The sequence below is a fragment of the Peromyscus leucopus genome, chromosome 14, assembly GCF_004664715.2.
Source record: "Peromyscus leucopus breed LL Stock chromosome 14, UCI_PerLeu_2.1, whole genome shotgun sequence".
Taxonomy (NCBI): domain Eukaryota; kingdom Metazoa; phylum Chordata; class Mammalia; order Rodentia; family Cricetidae; genus Peromyscus; species Peromyscus leucopus.
The window spans coordinates 76,631,001-76,646,875 of NC_051075.1; the positions used below are offsets into that span (position 1 = coordinate 76,631,001).

General features: G+C 37.3%; 1 long non-coding RNA gene, 3 other non-coding genes and 3 pseudogenes across 53 annotated transcripts in view; all 7 read left to right on the plus strand.

Annotated features, from left to right (window-relative positions):
* LOC114684504 overlaps positions 1 to 15,875 on the plus strand; it is a 137,813-nt gene that overhangs the window by 109,543 nt on the left and 12,395 nt on the right. For 42 of the 50 annotated variants that reach the window (XR_005092812.1, XR_005092841.1, XR_005092828.1 and 39 more), the window contains 6 exons: positions 556 to 1,474; positions 2,157 to 2,259; positions 3,025 to 5,010; positions 6,489 to 9,200; positions 9,685 to 9,805; positions 10,668 to 15,536. This is a non-coding gene — a long non-coding RNA (uncharacterized LOC114684504). The remainder of the gene's footprint in view (positions 1 to 555; positions 1,475 to 2,156; positions 2,260 to 3,024; positions 5,011 to 6,488; positions 9,201 to 9,684; positions 9,806 to 10,667; positions 15,537 to 15,875) is intronic. The other 8 variants (XR_005092817.1, XR_005092822.1, XR_005092827.1 and 5 more) reach the window with 8 other exon arrangements.
* On the plus strand, positions 842 to 918 carry LOC114684543 (annotated as a pseudogene).
* On the plus strand, positions 2,460 to 2,537 carry LOC114684530 (annotated as a pseudogene).
* Positions 3,414 to 3,485, plus strand: LOC114684537. Its single transcript, XR_003733385.1, has one exon. It is a non-coding gene; the product is annotated as a small nucleolar RNA SNORD113/SNORD114 family (small nucleolar RNA).
* LOC114684544 lies at positions 6,775 to 6,851 on the plus strand (annotated as a pseudogene).
* LOC114684538 lies at positions 10,964 to 11,034 on the plus strand. The gene has a single exon (XR_003733386.1). It is a non-coding gene; the product is annotated as a small nucleolar RNA SNORD113/SNORD114 family (small nucleolar RNA).
* On the plus strand, positions 15,002 to 15,073 carry LOC114684518. Its single transcript, XR_003733371.1, has one exon. It is a non-coding gene; the product is annotated as a small nucleolar RNA SNORD113/SNORD114 family (small nucleolar RNA).

Genomic DNA, 15,875 nt, shown 5'->3' on the forward strand with positions numbered 1-15,875 from the left:
ATCTGGTATTCCGTTGTAGGAAAGTTAATACAGCTAACACTGTAAGTGACTCTTTGGCTTTGACAGTGAGCTTCGTCTACAGCGAACATGAGGCTAGTCTCAATCAGTGTTTGTTGAGCGGGCCTTGGCCTCAAAAATCTGACTCTAGACTGTGCCCCCCTATCTCTCCATTCATTTAATATTTCTATCTTTGTACTGCTAGACACACTGGACTCAGCTAGACACACAATACCTGTAATGCTCAGTTTATCATGGAATAGGTGTTTATCTCTGAGTTCTATATCCTTCCATCTTTTCTCATGGCTGCTGGCTTCATGGCTTATTGTGGGTCTTTGCTTTAATACTTACTTAAGGGAGGAAAGGTTGACATTAGTAAATTCTTAAGTCTTTATTATTCAAATGTGCCAAAAATCATTACACATTAAAATGAACCAAACCCCAAGACGTCAATTTTTTAAGTGAAAATAAATAGCTATTACCACAGATTCACCAACATCTACAGAAAAAGATTTACATACTTACATAGTTAAAGTATTAAATTTTCATCATCCACAGTGCTCGTCCCACTGAAGGAATGGCTCAGTCTGCTTTAATCACTGGGCCACACCCATAATCTCTACACTTATTCTCAGTGCTCACCTGAAGTCCAAATCCTGTGTGAGTAATATTCAAAATTATTGTCTTGTTTTGCTCTATGTTATTATAGTTTAGAGCAGAGGTTAGGTATTCTGGAAAAAAACAAAAAACAAAATAAAATCAGAGGCACTTTTATTGTTAATGAATTACTGTGCTAAATAACAAACACACACATATTACTAGATAGAGAAGAGGTAGGCTATCACGGACCAATGATGACAATTCCCCTGCGGCGATATAAGTCACGGACGATGACTACAATTATGGGTGTCTGAGGTTCTTTCTCATCATCACACATCTCATTTGCTCCTGTTAGCCTGGAAAAACCACTAGGCTTGTGGAGCACATACTGTTCATTAGAAGCATGCACTTTGATGAAATTTCTTAGTGGATCAATGGCATGATATAAATATTCACACAAATACAAATGTAAATAAATATGGTGGCATTGATCAATGAGTAGATAACTGTTCTACTACAAATGCTACCGCTACTGCTTGTAGATACTCTAGAAATCTATTAAAAGTTAATTGGCTTAAAGATGTATATAAACTTCATCCAAGTTCACATAAGAAGTATAATTAATGGATTAAGGCCCAGTGAGGGTCAAGACCTTAATCTTATATCTCACGTGATCTCTTAAGACACTATCATAACCATGTGAATCCTAAGTAACGAATAGTGAAAGGAGAAATATAGAACTCATTTGAAAACTATCAATGTTTTTATTATCTTCTCTGCTGTGTAATCCCTGGATGGATGATGATTGCCACCTGGTTTCCTGGCTGGGAGGACCACGGTTGCCCAGTCCTCCTGTGTGAGGATCAAGGGAACTGATGTAAGTGGAGTCAAGATTTTTGTTTTGCTATGGGTGGCCAAGATGAGACACTCCTCTCTTTGTAAAGTGTTGTTTTTTTTTTTTTTTTTGTATTTGTTTTTGTCTTTTCTGGGGGCCCCCCATCCAGTTACCAGGTAAAGCACACATGGAGGCTTATACCAAATTATAAATATCTGGCCTTAGCTTGGCTTATTTCTTGCCAGATTTCCTTAACTTTAAATTATCCCATCTACCTTTGGCCTCTGGGCTTCTCATGTTCTCTTACTTCTGCAAATCTTACTCTTAACTTCATGTCTTGATTTGTAGCTGGGTGGCTGGCCCCTGATGTCCTCTTCTTCCTCTGGCTTCTTCTTTCCACCTCTCCCAGACTTCTCCTTCTATTTTTTCCCTCTCCCCCCACCCACAACCCTGCCTATGCTTTCTTCTGCCTTGCTATTGGCCATTCAGTTGTTTATTAGACCATCAGGTGTTTTAGACAGGCACAAGAACAAAGCTTCTCAGAGTTAAACAAATGCAACCTAAACAAAAGTAACACACCTTAAACAAAATAATACTCTGCAGCATTTCCCATTTTTCTTGTAATAAAAATTAAGGTTTTTACTTTAACCTAGTCACCATCGTTTACAGAAAAAGGTTTACAAAGCTTGCATTAGTTAAGTCATGAAATTTTCACCATCCACAGTGCTCATCCCTCAGAAGGAATGGCGTCAGTCTGCTCTAAACACTGGGCCATACCCAAAATCTCTACACTTCCTCTCGGTGTTTACATGAAGACCCAAAGCTATGTGAGTAATATTCAAAATTATTCTATTGTATTGCTCACGGGATGCTCTGTGTTGTTATAGAGTATAGAATGTATCTGACCACGGTATTTGGTTATTTGTTCCCGAAGAACAAAATTACATCAGAGGCACATTTATTATTAACGGATTCATGTGTTTAATAACACACATACACACATTACTAGGGAAGAGGAAGGCTAATATGGACCGATGATGACCAAGTCTGGGGTGGCAGTATAAGTCACGGACGATGACTACAATTCTGGGTGTCTGAGGTTCTCATCACCATACATCCATCCTATGTGCCCCTGTTAACCGGGCAATAAACGTTAGGCATGTGGAGCCCGTACTGACATTATAATCAAGCAGTTTCATGAGTATTAGTGGATCAGTGAAACATTTTATAAATATTCTCACAAATATAAATGAAAACAAATTTTTGAGGCATAGATCAACTAGTAAACAAATATTTTTTTTTTTTTTACCACAAATGCTACTGCTACATGTGGAACCTCTGGAAGTCTGTTAACAAGTATTAGTATAAAGATGTATATAAACTTACTTAATCCAAGTTCACATGGCAAGTATACTGAATGGATTAAGCCCCAGTGAGGGTCAAGACCTTAATTTTTAAATCTTCCTTGATTTCTGAAGACACTATCATAACAATGTGAATCCTACATAACAAATATTGAAAGGAGAAAGGTAGAAATCATTTGATAAATACCAATCTTTTTATTATCATTCTTCCTTTGTACTTCCTGGAAGGATGATGATTGACACCGTGTTTCCTGGCTGGGAGGTCCGTGGTTGCCCTGTCCCCATGTGTTGAGGATCAAGGGAAGTGATGTAAGTGGAGTCAAGATTTTTGTTTTGCTTTGGGTGGCCTTGGTCACACGTTTAGGTTGTCTTGGTAAAGGCATGCATAGGCTCCTGTTAGGCCAATTGAGACTGCGTGCTCAATTAAACATGACCATGAGCACCGTGTTGGGGATTTCCAAAATTAAGTAGAAAGACAGAATCAGGGTGGCACAAAATCTGTTGCATAATTTCAAAACAAATCCAGATTTTGTGACTTGTTATAGGACTACTGGGAGTGAGGCGGATAGTTAGGTGATAAATATATAGAAAGTGTGAGAGAAAGGAAAAGGCAGTGTTGGATCAATGATGATCACTGATGACGATTGATCCATGGAGCATGACTACAGGTCTGAGTGTCTGAGCTTCACACCAGAACACATGTAGTGTGGAATTGTGATAGATGTCAGGTGTAGTGCGTGATAGTGTATTATCATAGTATTTTTGTTCATGAGTTTTCATTACATTCATATAATTAGAGTCAAATAAAACACATGAGAGGGGAAGGGCTTCTCAAATAATACCATGTAGTAATGCTAAGAGTATATACATATATATATATATATATATATATATATATATATGCATCAAAGTTCAGGAACCCACTAGTAATGGCTTTCCAGAGGTATAATCCCTTGGCTAAGGATGCTTGGTGCTGTTTGCCATGATAGTCAAGTAAAGCCAGGGATAACCAGGCTACAATCCACAGCCCCAGAGATACTAGGTATCAAGGAGGACCTTAAGAGAGATAGATAGATGTACATGCCCCCTCCTGGGAAGGGGAAATCAATCAGAACTCCTGAGTGAATTGCCAACCTGGGAGGAGGGGTGGAGATAAGCGGAGGTGGAAAGAGAAGAATGAGGGAAGTAGATGGTGCATTTGGGGGAGGGACAGAGATGGAGAGACCTGAAAGAGATGTCTTGATGGAGGGAGCCATTATGGGGTAAGGAAGAAACCTCGTAGAAGGGAAATTCCCAGGAATCCACAAGGATGAGCCCAGCTAATACTCCGAGCCATAGTGGAGGGGGTGCCTCAACTGGCCTTCTCCTCTAATCAGATTGATGACTACCCTAATTGTCATCATAGAACCTTCATCCAGTACTAATGGAAGCAGATGCAGAGATCCACAGCTAAGCACTTGTGGAGCTCCCGGAGTCCAGTTGAAGCAAAGGAGGAGAGATTATATGAGCAAAGGGGACAAGATCATGATGGGGAAAGCCACAGAGACCTGAGCTCATGGGAGCTCACTGACTCTGGACTGACAACTGGGGAACCTGCATGGGACCGAACTAGGCCCTCTGAATGTGGGTGACAGTTGTGTGACTTGGACAACTTATGGTGCCACTGGCAGTGGCACCAGGACTTATCCTTCGTGCATGAACTGGCTTTTTGGAGCCCATTCCCCATGGAGGGATGCCTTGCTCAGCCTTGATGCAGCAGCTTGGTCCTGCCTGGCCTTGATATGGCGGACTTCCTTGACTCCCCCTGGGAGGCCTTACCTTCTCTGAGGACTGGATAGGAGGTTGGGTGGAGGAAAATTGGAGGGTGGGTGGGATCAGCGGGCAGGGGAGAGGGAACTGTGGTTGGTATCTAATGTGAAAAAAGAACTCTGAAATAAAAAAAAAAATAAAATGACAAAATGGTGGTCAAAATTCTTGTTAAGGTTAGAACTGGGTCTCCTGTGTACTTTCTCAAGAAGAATGTATCAACATTGTATAATCGTAGATGATTGAAATAAAAAAGAAACAACACAAGGGTCATTGTATAGAACATGATTTTGTGATTTTGTGTATAATCCTTTCTTCTTTTCATCTCTCTGGATATTCCTGAGTTGCCCTTCCTTGTGGATCACGATGTCTACGGCGAGCCTAGGGTCTTGGGAGCACAGTGACCAGGTAAGTACAGTTCATTTTCCTGTGTTACTCCGACTGCTTCTCCTTATTCTTAAATGAATTACACACTGCTTCAGAAGGACACATCCAGTTGAAGACAGATACAAAATATCATGGACACAGTTTCTTAATATCATTAACTTTAACATAAATCTCATGACACACTGAATCAAAGAATTGATCTAAAGCATTCTTAAGAAGTGCTCTAAAGCATGTTTAATGACATATTTGATTCCTTGTATATATCTGTATCTGTTTTTCTCTCTATCCATGTATCTTTCTATCCAACTTGAACTATAATTCCATCATTAATGTATGTATATATGTGTCCTATCTATCTATCTATCTATCTATCTATCTATCTATCTATCTATCTATCTATCTATCTATCTATCTATCTATCTATCATCTATCATATCCATGATAGCATCTGTCCTTTTTATTGTACTGTTTCTGTTGAACCACAGCTGCATTGACACTATAATAAATACAGAAACAGGGTATTGTTATCTCAAGGTTTGAAGCCAAAGTGGAGGCTAGTGAGGACCTGCTGTTGTCAAACAGGTGAATGGTTCATCCATTCCCAGACTCTTTAGAAGACCAATTCAAGTGAACCACCCAGGTTTTTACAAGGTGGTCCTATTTATTTATTTATTTATTTATTTATTTATTTATTTATTTATTTATTAAGACACACTATAGTATTATACCACTTCGGTGCTGTCTCCTTGAAGTTTCTGGAATAAAGAATCCCATATGCATCCAGATGGCTCTTTGAATATTGACATTTGACAGGCAGCTGCGGAGACTGAGTCAGGATCTCCTTGCCTTCTACCTAGGTTCACTCAGAAGATCTAGCACTTCCCGTCGAGTAGGGAATGCGTAGCTAGACAGACACATGGACCAGTTTCGTTTCTTACGGTTTTATCTGGTATTCCGTTGTAGGAAAGTTAATACAGCTAACACTGTAAGTGACTCTTTGGCTTTGACAGTGAGCTTCGTCTACAGCGAACATGAGGCTAGTCTCAATCAGTGTTTGTTGAGCGGGCCTTGGCCTCAAAAATCTGACTCTAGACTGTGCCCCCCTATCTCTCCATTCATTTAATATTTCTATCTTTGTACTGCTAGACACACTGGACTCAGCTAGACACACAATACCTGTAATGCTCAGTTTATCATGGAATAGGTGTTTATCTCTGAGTTCTATATCCTTCCATCTTTTCTCATGGCTGCTGGCTTCATGGCTTATTGTGGGTCTTTGCTTTAATACTTACTTAAGGGAGGAAAGGTTGACATTAGTAAATTCTTAAGTCTTTATTATTCAAATGTGCCAAAAATCATTACACATTAAAATGAACCAAACCCCAAGACGTCAATTTTTTAAGTGAAAATAAATAGCTATTACCACAGATTCACCAACATCTACAGAAAAAGATTTACATACTTACATAGTTAAAGTATTAAATTTTCATCATCCACAGTGCTCGTCCCACTGAAGGAATGGCTCAGTCTGCTTTAATCACTGGGCCACACCCATAATCTCTACACTTATTCTCAGTGCTCACCTGAAGTCCAAATCCTGTGTGAGTAATATTCAAAATTATTGTCTTGTTTTGCTCTATGTTATTATAGTTTAGAGCAGAGGTTAGGTATTCTGGAAAAAAACAAAAAACAAAATAAAATCAGAGGCACTTTTATTGTTAATGAATTACTGTGCTAAATAACAAACACACACATATTACTAGATAGAGAAGAGGTAGGCTATCACGGACCAATGATGACAATTCCCCTGCGGCGATATAAGTCACGGACGATGACTACAATTATGGGTGTCTGAGGTTCTTTCTCATCATCACACATCTCATTTGCTCCTGTTAGCCTGGAAAAACCACTAGGCTTGTGGAGCACATACTGTTCATTAGAAGCATGCACTTTGATGAAATTTCTTAGTGGATCAATGGCATGATATAAATATTCACACAAATACAAATGTAAATAAATATGGTGGCATTGATCAATGAGTAGATAACTGTTCTACTACAAATGCTACCGCTACTGCTTGTAGATACTCTAGAAATCTGTTAAAAAGTAATTGGTTTAAAGATGTATATAAGGTTTATCCAAGTTCATATATGAAATATAATTAATGGATTAAGCTCCACTTAGGTTCAAGACCTTAATTTTATATCTCACTTGAATTCTTAAGACACTATCATAACAATATGAATCCTAAATAACAAATATTGAAAGGAGGAGAAATGTGGAAATCATTTGATAAATATCAATTTTTTATTATCATTCTTCCTTTGTACTTCCTGGAAGGATGATGATTGACACCGTGTTTCCTGGCTGGGAGGTCCGTGGTTGCCCTGTCCCCATGTGTTGAGGATCAAGGGAACTGATGTAAGTGGAGTCAAAGTCCTTGTTTTCTTTTGGGTGGCCTTGATCACACATCTATGTTGTCTTGGTAAAGGCATGCATTCGGATCCTGTTAGGCCAATTGAGACTGCATGCTCAATTAAACATGACCATGAGCACCGTGTTGGGGATTTCCAAAATTAAGTAGAAAGACAGAATCAGGGTGGCACAAAATCTGTTGCATAATTTCAAAACAAATCCTGATTTTGTGACTTGTTATAGGACTGCTGCAAGTGAGGTGAATAGTTGGGCGATAAATACATAGAAAGTTTGAGAGAAAGGAAAAGGCAGTGTTGGATCAATGATGACCACTGATGATGATTGATCCATGGAGCACGACTGCCGGTCTGAGTGTCTGATCTTCACACCAGAACACATGTAGTGTGGAATTGTGATAGATATCAGGTGTAGTGCGTGATAGTGTATTATCATAGTATTTTCCTTCATGAGTTTTCATTACATTTATAATATTAGAGTAAAATATAATAATAGGGGAAATATTCTCCACAATAATACCAAGTAGTAATATATATATATATATATATGTATATATATATATATATATATATATCAAAGTTCAGAACCCCACTAGTAATGAATTTCCAGAGGTATAATCCCTTCACTAAGGATGCTCTTTTTAAAATGGTGATCCAAATTCTTGTTAGGGTTAGAACCCAGTCTCCTGTGTATTTTATCAACAAGAATTTTTTATAGTTTTATATGCTAGATAAATAAAATAAAAAAGAAACAGCACAGGGTCATTTTATAGAACTTGATTGTGTTTATAATCCATCCTTCCTTTCATCTCTCAGGATATTCCCAAGATGAGTTACCCTTCCATCTGGATCATGATGTCCAAGGCTATCCTAGGGTTTTGGCAGCATAAGAGGCCATGTTCGTAATTCTTAAAGGAATTACAAATTACTCCAGAATGTCTCATCTGGTTAATGATAGATGGAAAATATCCTGGACACCGTTTCTTAATATTTTTAAGATTAAAATAATCAGTTGACACATTGAATCAAAAATTATTCTAAAGCATACTTAAGAATTTCTCTAACGTATACTTTATAACCTAATTAGATAGTTTATATCTGTCTGAATCTATCTATCTTTCTGTCCTGTCTATTTATATCCAACTTTTATCCTTCTATCTGTCTGCCTCTTCATCCATCCAATTATCCCTTCATCTGTCCATCCATCTATATATCTGTCTGTCTGTTTGTCTGCCTGTTTATCTATATACCTCTATGTATATCATCTATATGATATATTGTGACATTAATATTGTTCTTTTTCTCTTTAATCATAGCTATAATCACACTATCATAAATATGGAAAAACTGTATTGTTATTTCAATTAATGAAGCCAAATTGTAGGATAGTAGGGACTTTCTTAGTGAAACAGATGGATGGTTAATCCAGTCCCAAATGACTCTCTAGAAAATGCAAATAAACTGAACCATTCATGTTTTTTCAATGGTGACTCTGTTTATTTAGACACACTATATTGTTATACCACTTTGATGCTGTCTACTTGAAATATCTGGAATAAAAATTCCATATGCATCTGGATGACTGTTTGCATATTTACATTTGACAGGCAGCTGCGGAGACTGAGTCAGGATCTCCTTGCCTTCTACCTAGGTTCACTCAGAAGATTTAGCACTTCCCGTCGAGTAGGGAATGCGTAGCTAGACAGACACATGGACCAGTTTTGCTTCTTACGGTTTTATCTGGTATTCAGTTGTAGGAAAGTTAATACTTCTTGCACTGTAAGTGACTCATTAACTTTTTTTTAATTTTATTTTTTTATTTTATAATTTAATTTAATTTTACATATCAGTCATGGATTCCCCTGTCCTCTCCCCTCCCACCCACCACCCACCTTCCCCCCAGTCCACTCCCCATTCTCATCTCCTCCAGGGCAAAGACTCCCCCGGGGATTCAGTTCAACATGTAGATTCAGTCCAGGCAGGCCCAGTCCCCTCCTCCCAGGCTGAGCCAAGTGTCCCTGCATAAGCCCCAGGTTCCAAATAGCCAGATCATGTACTAAGGACTGTTCCAGGTCCCACTGCCTGGGTGCCTCCTAAACAGTTCAATCTAATCAACTGTCTCTCTTATCCAGAAGGCCTGATCCAGTTGGGGGCTCCTCAGCTATTGTTTCATAGTTCATGTGTTTCCACTAATTTGGCTATTTATCCCTGTTCTTTTTCCAATCTTGGTCTCACTCATATAATCCCTCCTCTTTCTCGCCAGTTGGACTCCCGGGGCTCCACCTAGGGCCTGGCCATGGATCTTTGCATCTGCTTCCCTCAGTCATTGGATGAGAGTTCTACCACAACAGTTAGGGTGTTTGGCCATCCGATCACCAGAGTAGGTCAGTTTGGGCTTTCTCTTGACCATTACCAGTAGTCTATCTGGAGGTATCTTTGTGGATTTCTGGGGACCTCTCTAGCACTTTTCTTCTTATTATTCTTATGTGGTCTTCATTTATCATGGTCTCTTATTCCTTGGTCTCCCTCTCTATTCTTGGTCCAGCTGGGATCTCCCGCTCCCCTAAGTTCTCTTTCCCTCGAACCTTGCCCTTCATTACCCCCACTCATGTCCAGGTTGTTCATGTAGATCTCATCCATTTCTCTGCCATTGGGTGATTCCTGTGTCTTTCTTAGGGTCCTGTTTTCTAGGTAGCCTCCCTGGAGTTGTGAGTAGCAGTCTAGTCATCTTTGTTTTATATCTAGTATCCAATGGAGACTCATTAGCTTTTACAGTGAGCTTAGCATACAACAAACACAAGGTTAATCCCAATCAATTTTGTTTAGGTTCACTTAGCTATAAAAATCTGAGTATAAACTGAGACTCCCCTTCTGTCCATTCATTTAGTATATCTGTCTTTATACTCCTCAGAATGGACACACAAGCACCTGTCATGCCCAGGTAATCAAGAAATGGCTGCTTATCTCTCTGCGTTCTACATCCTGGAATCTGTGCTCATAGCTGCTAGCTTCACAGTTCATTTTGGGTCTTTGCTTTAATACTTAAAAGGAGGAAAAGGTGACATTATTTTCTTAAAATATTAGAAAAATATTGCTAAAATCAATACCCATTTAAATGAACCACATCCACTGACACAAATTTTATTTAATGAAAGTACGTATCTATTACCACAGATTCACAAACATCTACAGAAAGTGTTTTACAAAGCTTACATTAGTTAGTCATGAAATTTTCATCATTCACAGTGCTCATCCCTCAGAAGGATTGGCTTCAGTCTGCTTTAAACACTGGGCCACATTCATAATCTCTACACTTCCTCTCGGTGTTTACGTGAAGACCCAAAACTTGTGTGAGTAATATTCAATATTATTGTCTTGTTTTGCTCAGCGAAATGCTCTGTATTATAGAGTATTGAATGTATCTGAGCAAGGGATTTGTTATTCGGAAGAACAAAATAATATCAGAGGCACTTTTATTGTGTCTGAATTAATATGTTAAACAAAAAACATACACACATTACTAGAGAAGAAGAAGGCTAACACGTACCGATGATGACTTGTTCTGACGATATTAGTCATGGACGATGACTACAATTAAAAGTCTGAGGTTCATATCACAATACATCCTATGTGCCCCTCTTAGCCAGGGAATAAAATTTAGGCATTTGGGGCACATAGTGGTCATTAGCATCATGCATTTTCTTTGTTGTATCAATGAAAATTTTATAAATATTTACATAAATATAAATGAAGATAAATTTTTGAGGCATTGTTCAACTAGTAAATAAATATTTTACCACAAATGCTACTATTATTTGTGGATACTATGAAAGTCTGTTAAGAAATAATTGGCATCAAGATGTATATAAACTTTATCCAAGTTCACATAGAAAGTATAATTAGTGGATTAAGCCCCAGTGAGGGTCAAGACCTTAATTTTGAATCTTACTTGATTTCTTAAGACACTATCATAACAATGTAAAATCTAAATAACAAATAATAAAAAGGATAAATGTAGAAATAATTTGAGAAATATCAATGTTTTTATTATCTTCCCGGCTATGTACTCCATGGATGTATGCTGGGTAACACATGATTGCTGGGCTACAAGATCCTGGGTTGCCCTGCCCTCTTGCATGTGGATCAAGGGAACTGAAGTAAGTGGAGTCAAAGTTGTTTTCTTTGTTTGCATGGCCTTCATAGAACATTCCTATCTTGGTAAAGGCTTGCAGAGGCTCCTATCAGGTCAACTATAAGTTTGTGCCCACTCCACATGACAAAGCACACAATGTTACCAATTTCCAAAATTAAGAGAAAAGATAATCCCGGTGGCACAAGATCTTTTCAATACCTTCAAACATCAGGATCCTGTGCTAGGATTTTGTGATTAATTGTTATGTAAATATTGAAAGATACAGATATTTAGGCAATGCAAATATAGAATGTGGGCGAGAAGGAGTTGGGCAGTGTTGGGTAAGTGGTGACCACTTCCTGTATGTCATCAGTACCTCATCATTGTAGGTCTGGGGTTCAGATCAGAACATAAGTTGTGTTCATCTGTGGAAGAGATATCCAGAGTGGTATATTATGTTATTTTGATATTCATCTTCATGAATTTTCATTCTTATAATTAATCTAAAATATGTATAAAAGAGGGCAGAGTAGTCTCAATTTAAGAAAATGATGTCCTGACGGTTATTAAGAATATATGTCAAATTTCAGAAGTCCATTGTAAATAAATGGAGGATATTCAGAAGAAAGTATCATGCTTTCATGCAATTAGATTGGTAAAATATAAAATAAAGAACACAAGTGTCATAGAATATAATGATGTGCATAATCTGTGTTGTTTTTCAACTCTATGTGGTATTCTCAACCTTGAGTTACCCTTCCTCCTTGGTCATAGGGGTCCTGGCTAGCCTTGGGTGTTGGGAGTATACCAGACTGTGGAGATGGAGTTCATGTTCTTGTGTCACGATGAATGATTTTACTTACTGTTACATATACCTCAAGTATGATACCCTGGTTAATGACAGATGCAACATTTGACAAATTTTATTGATATATGTAAATTTAGAATCAATATGATGGCACACTGGATGACCAAAGGTCCTATAAATAGCTCTAAAGTATATTTAAGAATATCAGTGTAGGCTTTTATAAACCCTGGTTATCTGATGATTATTACAAAATAGAAATGAAACAAAACGTGTAGGATTCATGTCAGATATATGATGACCCTTGTGCCATTTTGATTATGGACCGCTAATAATGGTCTGTTTGTATGAAGTCTACATCCTAAAGCCTGTGGTTTATACATGGGTTCTAGGTACAGATGTTAGGCACAGTCAAGGATATTTGTGTTAATTAATTTTCACTATATTTTTTACCTCAGACTACTGAAGTAATCATTGCACCACAAAGTAATGACTGTTGTTATTCATCATCAGTTATGAAAATAAATACATAATAGAAATTCTACAAATATGTGCAAAATACCTTACTTAGAGCATCTATTAATATGGCCAAGGTCAACTCAGGAGATGGTTTAAAATAATCTTACACCTTGTCGTCCTTCCTCAAGGAATGTCAGGGAGGAATCCAAGGCAGAAGCCTGGAAGCATTTACTGAAGCAGAGAAAATGGAGCAACTCAACTTGTTCTTTATAACTTTCTTAGTCTGCTTTCTAGTAGCCCCCAAGAGTTCCTGCCCAGAAAGGCAGCATCTACAGTGGGCTTATCCCTCCCCCACCAGTCATTCATCAAGAAAATGCACCACAGACTTGCCCATAGGCTCATTTGATGAGACCATTTTCTTATTTGTGGTTCCTTCTTCCCAACTGAGTAGACCTTATATCATGTTGACCAAAAAACTAGTAGAGTACCATAAAACTAATTAAAACAATTGTTAAAACTTTGGTGAAAAGTACAGAAAAAGAACGTCTGTTAAGTGCTTGTTAGGACTTGGTGCATGTTCAGTGTTATTTAATGTTGACTGAAAAGAAAAAGAAACCAAAACAAAAGATCTCCCCAGAATTTAAATCCTTCAAGGTTAATGACATTGAAAGAGAAGTGTAAAAATGATCAGATGCAATGCATATATTTTAATCTGTTCTGCTTTGCACTCTCAGAATTAATGAGCCCAGGGCACTGTTGCATTTTTCTTTGTTCCCAAGGTTTATGTATCCAGAGCATATAGACTAATTTTTAGTCATTAAATGGTGTAACAGCTGATTGATAAATTCAGCATTGCTAGTGGAATCTTGCTTAGTTAGTATGTACAAAAGTAACAATCACTCTGGAAATGCAAAAATAGGTCACATGCATGGCTATGAAGCATGCATAAAGATCTCATTCTTAGGCCCTTGCAACTCACAGGACTCTACATGTAAAATGATGGATTAGTTAATAAACAATTATAGAAATTAAAATAGTAGATTTTAAGGGTTGGTATTGGTTCAAAGATTACCATGGGTGCCATAATGAGTCATGGATCATAACTATAGGTCTAAGGACTCTAACATCCACATCCTAAAAGATCTAATCTATACCCATAATCTCAGTGACAGATGCTAGGAATAATCTTTTATAATTAGACACAAATATTAACAAAACTAAATTGGTAAGACACTCTCCAACTAAAAAATAATTCTAGGGCTTGAGAGATGGCTCAGTAGATAGAAGAACTAGCTGCTCTTGCATATGACCCACGTTGGGTTCATTCACCAATATAGCATCTCACAACTGCCTGTAACTCTAGTTCTGGGGGATCTGTTTCCTTCTTATGGCCTTTGTAGGCATCATACCCATTCGATACACATATATGCATGTAGATAAAAAATACTCATATAGATAAAATAAAAATATGTTTGGGAAAATAATTCCACAGTGAATGTTCTAATAATGTATTAGTGAATATATTATTAAATGTACTGATAATATATTCATGAACACAGTAGCTCAGGAAGCACAGCATGACTGAGGATTCCACATGAAGTAAAATTATAAGCAACCTTCTTTGTATTGTCAGAGCTATGTCCAGTGTTTTTATTCTTAATAGACTACATCACAGTATCATACATATTTAGGTTTGTATAAAAAAGAGATATTAATTCATGCAAGCAGAGTGCATAAGTGAGTGAACAAAATGTCATTTTTTTTAATGATCTCTTCTGTGTTGTACTTAGAATGGATTCCACACCCAAGCTGATTTTCACACTCTGTCTTGGTCATGAGCCTCATAATGAGCTGTTTCAGACAGTAAAATAGACACAGTGTGAATACAGTCTGCATTCTGATGTCACTTCATGATGCTTCAAAAGGCCATTTACTGTATTGATAAGAGCAACCATGGAAAATACTGAATGTGGTATGTGTTTGAAACACAAGATTGGATAAAATGTTGTCCAATTAAGGATATGTAATGAAAAAGGTCCTGGCAAAAGATATGGAGGAACTCTGTATTATACTTAAGGGTCTTGTCGTTAGATTTTTTTTGTGAGCTAAAATTATCTCAGTAGTAGTAGTGATCAATTGCTCAATAAATGTGCCTAAATTAATAGAGAAGAGGAAGGCTGATGTTGGATCAATGATGACCATGGGTGCTGTATGAGTCATAGATTGTGACTACAGGTCTGCGAGTCTGAGGTTCACATCACAATCTACCCAGTGTATTCTATTATCTTAGTGAGAGATCTTAGGGATAATTAGGTAAAATATAAATTAAAAGAAATTTAGAAGTCCTTTTCTAATTAAGACATAATCCCATCACAATAATGCTAAATGTATATACTAAAGAGTAATTCACTCAGACATGATGACTGAAGATGCCTCATGAGCTTTAATCATTGGCAATGTTCATGGTAGGACCAAAGCCTTGGCCATTGGTTTTCTTAAGTACAGTATACCATAGGGTAATGAATACTTAGATAAGGGATGATAAGAATGAATGAGTAAGAGAAGTGACAAAATGCATGGATAAGTAAACAGAACGCCAATCTTTTTATAATTTCTTCTGCTTTATACTCTCAGAATGGATACCTCCAAGCTGTTTTACGTATTTTTCTTTGTCCTGAAGTTTGAAGTTCACTGTTCATGTATGAAAGATAAAGAATGTGTGAGTAGATCCTGTGTTCTTTTCTTGATTTGTGTTGCTTTTAATGACTGTTCGTGAATTGACAAAGGAACTATTCATCATCTGGCTTGTGGATGAAACACAATGTCTAAAAAAAATTTGCCAAATTGGGAATGTGTAATAAAAAAGTCACTCACCTGTGCAAATGATCCTAGGATGGTATAATCAAGAATTTCGTACTTAGCTTTATTGTGACTCAAAATGTAACGAATAGTCTACTTTTATAATTAGATGAATATTAATATTACTATAAATTAATATAATAATAATATAACATGATGTAATAAGTATTAGTAAGTCCTTTTTCAATCAAGACATCAC